The sequence below is a fragment of the Scyliorhinus torazame genome, chromosome 8 (genome assembly GCF_047496885.1).
Source record: "Scyliorhinus torazame isolate Kashiwa2021f chromosome 8, sScyTor2.1, whole genome shotgun sequence".
Lineage (NCBI taxonomy): Eukaryota > Metazoa > Chordata > Chondrichthyes > Carcharhiniformes > Scyliorhinidae > Scyliorhinus > Scyliorhinus torazame.
The window spans coordinates 153,726,833-153,733,253 of NC_092714.1; the positions used below are offsets into that span (position 1 = coordinate 153,726,833).

At 53.5% G+C, this 6,421-nt stretch overlaps 1 non-coding gene across 1 annotated transcript; it reads left to right on the forward strand.

The window, feature by feature from the left end:
• The first annotated feature begins 5,901 nt into the window (after positions 1–5,901).
• On the forward strand, positions 5,902–5,974 carry trnar-ccg (transfer RNA arginine (anticodon CCG)). Its single transcript has one exon. It is a non-coding gene; the product is annotated as a tRNA-Arg (tRNA).
• Positions 5,975–6,421: the final 447 nt, after the last annotated feature.

The window sequence follows — 6,421 nt, forward strand, 5'->3', positions numbered from 1 at the left end:
GTGCCCTGGTCGTCCTCCCCACTCGTCTCAGCCCCGGTGGTGATGCAGGCGCTGGCTCGGGCACCGTCATCTCTGGGAGCGTAGCGATGTCTCTTCCTGCTTCACTACCCCCAGGCGGGGTCGGGGGAAGGATCGATCCACCCGGGAAGGGGGTGGCTGTGGGGTGCGCCGGAGGGAGGGAGGGGGTGATTGGTGTTGGGGGTGTGTGTGGAGTACCGGCGGGTGCCAGGTCCCGCAGAGAGACCGTGTCCTGTCGGCCGTCGGGGTACGCCACGTAGGCGTACTGAGGGTTCGCGTGGAGGAGATGAACCCTCTCGACCAACGGGTCTGATTTGTGCGCCCGCACATGTTTTCGGAGCAGGATTGGTCCCGGGGCTGCCAGCCAGGTCGGGAGTGACGTTCCAGAGGAGGACTTCCTAGGGAAGACAAGGTGGCGTTCGTGAGGTGTTTGATTTGTCATGGTACAAAGCAGCGACCGGATGGAGTGGAGGGCGTCCGGGAGGACTTCCTGCCAGCGGGAGACTGGGAGATTTCTGGACCGTTCCGTTCTCCCTCTCTACCTGACCATTTCCCCGGGGGTTGTAACTGGTCGTCCTGCTCGAGGCAATGCCTTTGCTGAGCAAGAATTGACGCAGTTCGTCGCTCATGAAAGAGGACCCCCTATCGCTATGTATATAGATGGGGAAACCGAACAGTGTAAAGATGGTGCAGAGGGTTTTACTGACCGTGGCCGCGGTCATGTCGGGGCAGGGAATGGCGAATGGGAACTGGGGGTACTCGTCAACCACGTTCAGGAAGTACGTGTTGCGGTCGGTGCAGGGGAGGGGCCCTTTGAAGTCCAGACTGAGGCGTTCAAAGGGACTGGAAGCCTTTATCAGGTGCGCTTTATCTGGCCTGTAGAAATGCGGCTTGCACTCTGCGCAGATTTGGCAGTTCCTGGTGGCTGTCTGGCCTCCTCGATGGAGTAGGGCAGGTTGCGCGTCTTCACAAAGTGATAGAACCGAGTGATCCCCGGGTGGCAGAGGTCCTCGTGGAAGGTTCGGAGATGGTCCACTTGTGCGTTGGCATATGTGCCACGGGATAGGGCATCGGAAGGCTCGTTTAGCTTCCCGAGACAATACAAGATCTCATAGTTATAGGTGGAGAGGTTGATCCTCCACCGCAAGATCTTGTCGTTCTTGATCTTGCCCCGCTGTGCATTATCGAACATGAAGGCAACCGACCGTTGGTCAGTGAGGGGAGTGAATCTCCTGCCGGCCAGGTAATGCCTCCAATGTCACACAGCTTCCACTATGGCCTGGGCCTCCTTTTCCACTGAGGTGTGGCAGATTTCTGAAGCGTGGAAGGTGCGTGAAAAAAAGGCCACGGGTCTGCCCGCTTGGTTGAGGGTGGCCGCCAGAACTAGGTCGGACACGTCGCTCTTGACTTGGAAGGGGAGGGGTTCGTCGATCGCGTGCATCGTGGCCTTTGCAATATCCGTTTTGATGCGGCTGAAGGCCTGGCGGGCCTCTGTCGACAGGGGAAAGACGGTGGACTGAATTAGCGGACTTGCCTTGTCCGCGTAGTTGGGGACCCACTGGGCGTAATAAGAGAAAAAACCCAGGCAGCATTTCAGGGCCTTGGAGCAGTGAGGGATGGGGAACTCCATGAGGGGCGCATGCGTTCAGGGTCTGGGCCTATAACTCCATTTCGCACTACGTAGCCGAGGATGGCTAGACGGTCGGTGCTAGACACGCATTTCTCCCTGTTGTATGTGAGATTCAGGGCGTTTGCGGTCTGGAGGAATTTGTGGAGGTTGGCGTCGTGGTCCTGCTGGTCGTGGCCGCAGCTGGTGACGTTATCGAGGTACGGAAACGTGGCCCGCAAACCGTACCGGTCAACCATTCGGTCCATCTCCTGTTAGAAGACCGAGACTCCATTAGTGACGCCTTAAGAAGTGATAGAGGCGCCCATCTGCTTCAAAAGCAGTGTATTTGCGGTCGCTTGGGCGGATGGGGCGCTGGTGATAGGTGGACTTAAGGTCCACCGTGGAAAAGACCTTGTACTGTGCAATACGATTGACCATGCGAGGGAGAGGGTACACATTCAGCTGCGTGTACTTATTGATGGTTTGACTATAGTCTATGGCCATCCTCTGCTTCTCCCCGGTCTTTACAACTACCACCTGAGTTCTCCAGGGACTATTGCTGGCCTGGATTATGCCTTCCCTCAGCAGCCGCTGGACTTCTGATCGGATAAAGGTTCGGTCCTGGGCGCTGTACCGTCTGCTCCTGGTGCAATCCGGGGTGAGGTTCGCAAACAGGGAAGGCGGGTGTACCTTGAGGGTCGCGAGGCCGCAGATAGTGAGTGGGGGTATAGGGCCGCCGAATTGAAACGTTAACTCTGGATGTTGCACTGAAAATCCAACCCCAGGAGTGTGGCAGCGCAGAGGTGGGGGAGGACGTAAAGCCGGTAGTTCTTGGACTCCCTCCCCTGTACCGTGAGGTTCGCGATGCAGAACCCTTTGATCTCTACAGAATGGGATCCCGCTGCCAGGAAAATCTTTTGATTACTTGGGTGGATCGGAAGGGAACAGCGTCTTACCGTATCGAGGTGTATAAAACTCTCCGTACTCCCAGAGTCGATCAGGCAGGGCATCTCTTACCCATTTATGACTACCGTCGTTGTTGCCGTTTGGAGCGTTCGGGGCCGCGACTGGTCCAGGGTCACCGAAGCCAGTCGCTGTTGCTGCATCGGGGCGTTTTCCTCAGGCCCCGTGGGGCCGTCCATTCCGGGGTCCTTAGCCGTCAGCCAAGATGGCAGCATCCACGCGTCGCACACGGTCGGGGGTGGACAAGATGGCGCCGCCCATTGATCGCACGTGGCTGGAGGAGCACAAAATGGCGGCACCTATCCCTCCCGCATGGAGTCCAGGACCCAAGATGGCGGCGCCCGTTGGCCGCACATGGATCGTTGGGGGGGTTGAGGTTGGGGTCCTGGTTCTCCCCCGGAGATTGAGGCGACCCCCCGGGCCTGGCACACCGCTGAAAAGTGCCCCTTTTTACTGCACCCTTTGCAGAGGGCTGAGCAGGCCGGGCAGTGCAGTCGGGGGTGTTTCGCTTGCCCACAAAAGTAGCAGCGGGGCCCCCCCGACTGATCTGTCGCTCTGGCAGCACAGGCCTGCGGGGGGATGGGGGGTGCCGGGGGGTCGGTCGCGGCGGGGGTCCATGGTGCCCAAGGGGCTGCCGCGCGGTCGGGGGCGTAGGCATGGGCGTTCTGTGATGCCACATCGAGTGAGGCAGCGAGGCCCCGTGCCTCCTTGAGGCCTAGTGAGTCTCTTTCCAGCAATCGCTGGCGAATTTGGGACGAGAGCATACCTGCCACGAAAGCACCCCGAATTAGTAGCTCCATATGTTCATTAGTCGAAACCGGTGGGCAGTTGCAATTTCTCCCCAGTATTAACAGCGCACTGTAGAATTCGTCCAGCGATTCCCCGGGGATTTGCCACCTCGTCGCGAGCTGGTGGCGTGCGTAGACCTGGTTGACGGGCCGAACGTAGATTCCTCTCAGCATGGCGAGCGACGACTGGAAATCGTCCATGTCCTCTATGAGAGTGTAGATTTCCGGGCTCACCCTGGAATGCAGGGCCTGCATTTTCTGGTCTTCTGTAGGTACGCAGGTGGCCGTTCGGAGGTATCCTTCAAAACACGCTAACCAGTGTTTAAAAGTGGCCGCTGAGTTTGCTGCATGGGGGCTGATTCGCAGACACTCCGGAGTGATTCGGAGCTCCATGCTCTTTAAAGTTTGCATAATAAATTGTAGCACAATCAATCACTCATGAGACGAGATGAGATGGAGTCAATCGATGGCTTTATTACGCAGATTTGTTCCCCAGCAGCACAGTTACAGAATGCTGCTGCTGGGAGAACCCTGGCTCTTATACTCCGCCTTACTGGGTGGAGCCTGTAGGCGGCTGATCCAATCGGGACCTGGCGTCTATCCACCAATAGCCTCTCGGCATCACAGGGTACCGTAATACCCCAAATGCATACCACCACACACGGTACCAAAAGCACAGGTGGTGCCGAGTCCAGAGGTGGCGATTTTTGGAGTGTTGGATGATCCGGGAGTCTAGGGGCTGACGTCTTGGCCTTTGCCTCCCTGGTAGCCCGGAAACGGATATTGCTAGTGTGGAAGGACTCGAAGCCCTCAAAATCAGAGTCCTGGGTTAGCGACATGGTTGGGTTTCTCAGTCTTGAGAAAATCAAGTTCGCCCTAAGAGGGTCAACGCTCGGCTTCATCCGGAGGTGGCAGCCGTTTATCGACTTCTTCGGGAAAATGAACTGTCAGCAGAGGCAATAATCTAGTGTGGGGGGTGGGGGTGGTACAATGTCCGCAAAGCCATCAGGGAGGCCAAGAGACAATATCAGACTAAGCTAGAGTCCCAGACTAATGACACAAACTCTCGTTGATTGTGCCAAGGCTTACACAATATAGAAGGCTACAAAGCAAAGTTGAGTGGAATCTCTGGCAACAGAGCCTGATGAGCTCAATGCAGTCTATGCTCGTTTTGAGCAGGAAGCCAACGAACCAAAGACCACTATCATACCGTTGCCAAAGAAGAACCAGGCAGCGTGCCTCAAAGACTACCACCCGGTGGCCCTATCATTATGAAGTGCTTCAAGAGGTTAGTCATGCGACACAAGCTCCAACCTTCCAGATTGCCTTGATTCACTGCAATTTGCATACCGCCACAACCAATCCACAGCAGATACTATCTCCCTGGCCCTACACTTATCCCTGGAGCATCACGACAGCAAGGACAGCTACATCAGACTCCTGTTAGTTAACTACAGCTCCGTCGTCAACACCATAATCCCAGCCATGTTCATATCCAAACTCCAAAACTTTGGCTCCTCCCGATGCAACTGGATCCTTGATTTCCTGACCCACAGATCGCAATCAGTGAGGAGAAGCAACGTCATCTCCTCCATGATGGTTCTCAATACTGGGACCAGCGAGGCTGCGTACTTAGCCCCGTACTATACTCCCTATACACACACGACTGTTGGCAATATTCGGCTTCAACCCCATCTACAAGTTTGCTGATGACACGACTGTAGTGTTCGGATCTCAAAGAAATGAGTCAGAGTACAGGAGGGATATAGAGAACCTAGTGGCATGGTGTAATGACAACAATCTCTCCCTCAACGTCAGCAAAACTAAGGAGGTGGTCATTGACTTCAGGAAGCGAAGTGTCATATACGCCCCTGTCTGCATCAATGGTACCGAGGTGGAGATGGTTGACAACTTCAAATTCCTAGATGTGCACATCACCAACAATCTGTCCTGGTCCACCCATGTCTCTTTCTTGAGACCAAGAAAGCACAACAGCGCCTATATGTCCTCAGGAAATTAAGGAAATTAGACATGCCCACATTGACTCTTAACAATTTTTACGGATACACCATAGAAAGCATCCGATCTGGCTGCATCACAGCCTGGTATGGCAACTGCTCGGTCCAAGACTGTAAGAAACTACGGAGAGTTGAGAACACAGTCCAGTCTATCACGCGAACCCACCTCCCATCTGTTGACTCTGTCTGTACCTCCCACTGCCTTGGGAAAGCGGCAGCATAATCAAAGCCTCCACCCACCTGAGTGATTCTCTCATCCAATCTCTTCCATCGGAAAGAAGATACAAAGTTTGAGAACACGCACCAATAGATTCAAAATCAGCTCCTTTCCCACTGTTACCAGACTCCTGAATGGCCCTCTTATAAATTGAACTGATCTCTTTTCTTCCATCTTCTCTGCAGTTGTAGTACAATATTTTGTATGCTTCACCCGATGTCTATGTTTATGTATTTACATTGTGTATTTATAGTATGGTCTATGTTTTCATGTATGGCATGATCTACAGCCCCAGTGGCCTAATGGATAAGGCACTGGCCTCCGGAGCCAGGGATTGTGGGTTCAAGTCCCACCTGGGGTGAGGTGTTCTTTGGGCTTGCGATAAGCAATGATTGAATATATGGAGCGATCTGCCTGGACTCTATGCAGAACAAATCTTTTCATTGTATCTTGGTACACGTGACAAAAAAAATCAAAGCAAATAATCTATGTCATGGCCCGTGGATTAGCACTTCATATTTTGTATTTTTTCATGTTTGAGGTTTGGGCATGCGCACAACACCTTCGGTTAAATTTGGTGGTTTTCTGTTATTCGGCCTTTTTTTTGTTATTAGTTTATTGTTATCTTCCTCTTTTCGTCGTTGTTGTTGGGCTTGATAATTAAACAATAATGTGGTGTTGTAAACTACATAAGATTTTACTTTCTAGTTGGGAGTCTCCCTGCTAACAAAGGGGTTAATGGAAGCGGGGTTGGAGGGTTTTCTGCAGCTTTTCACAATAGTTTGTGATAATGAGCTTATAGCGTTTA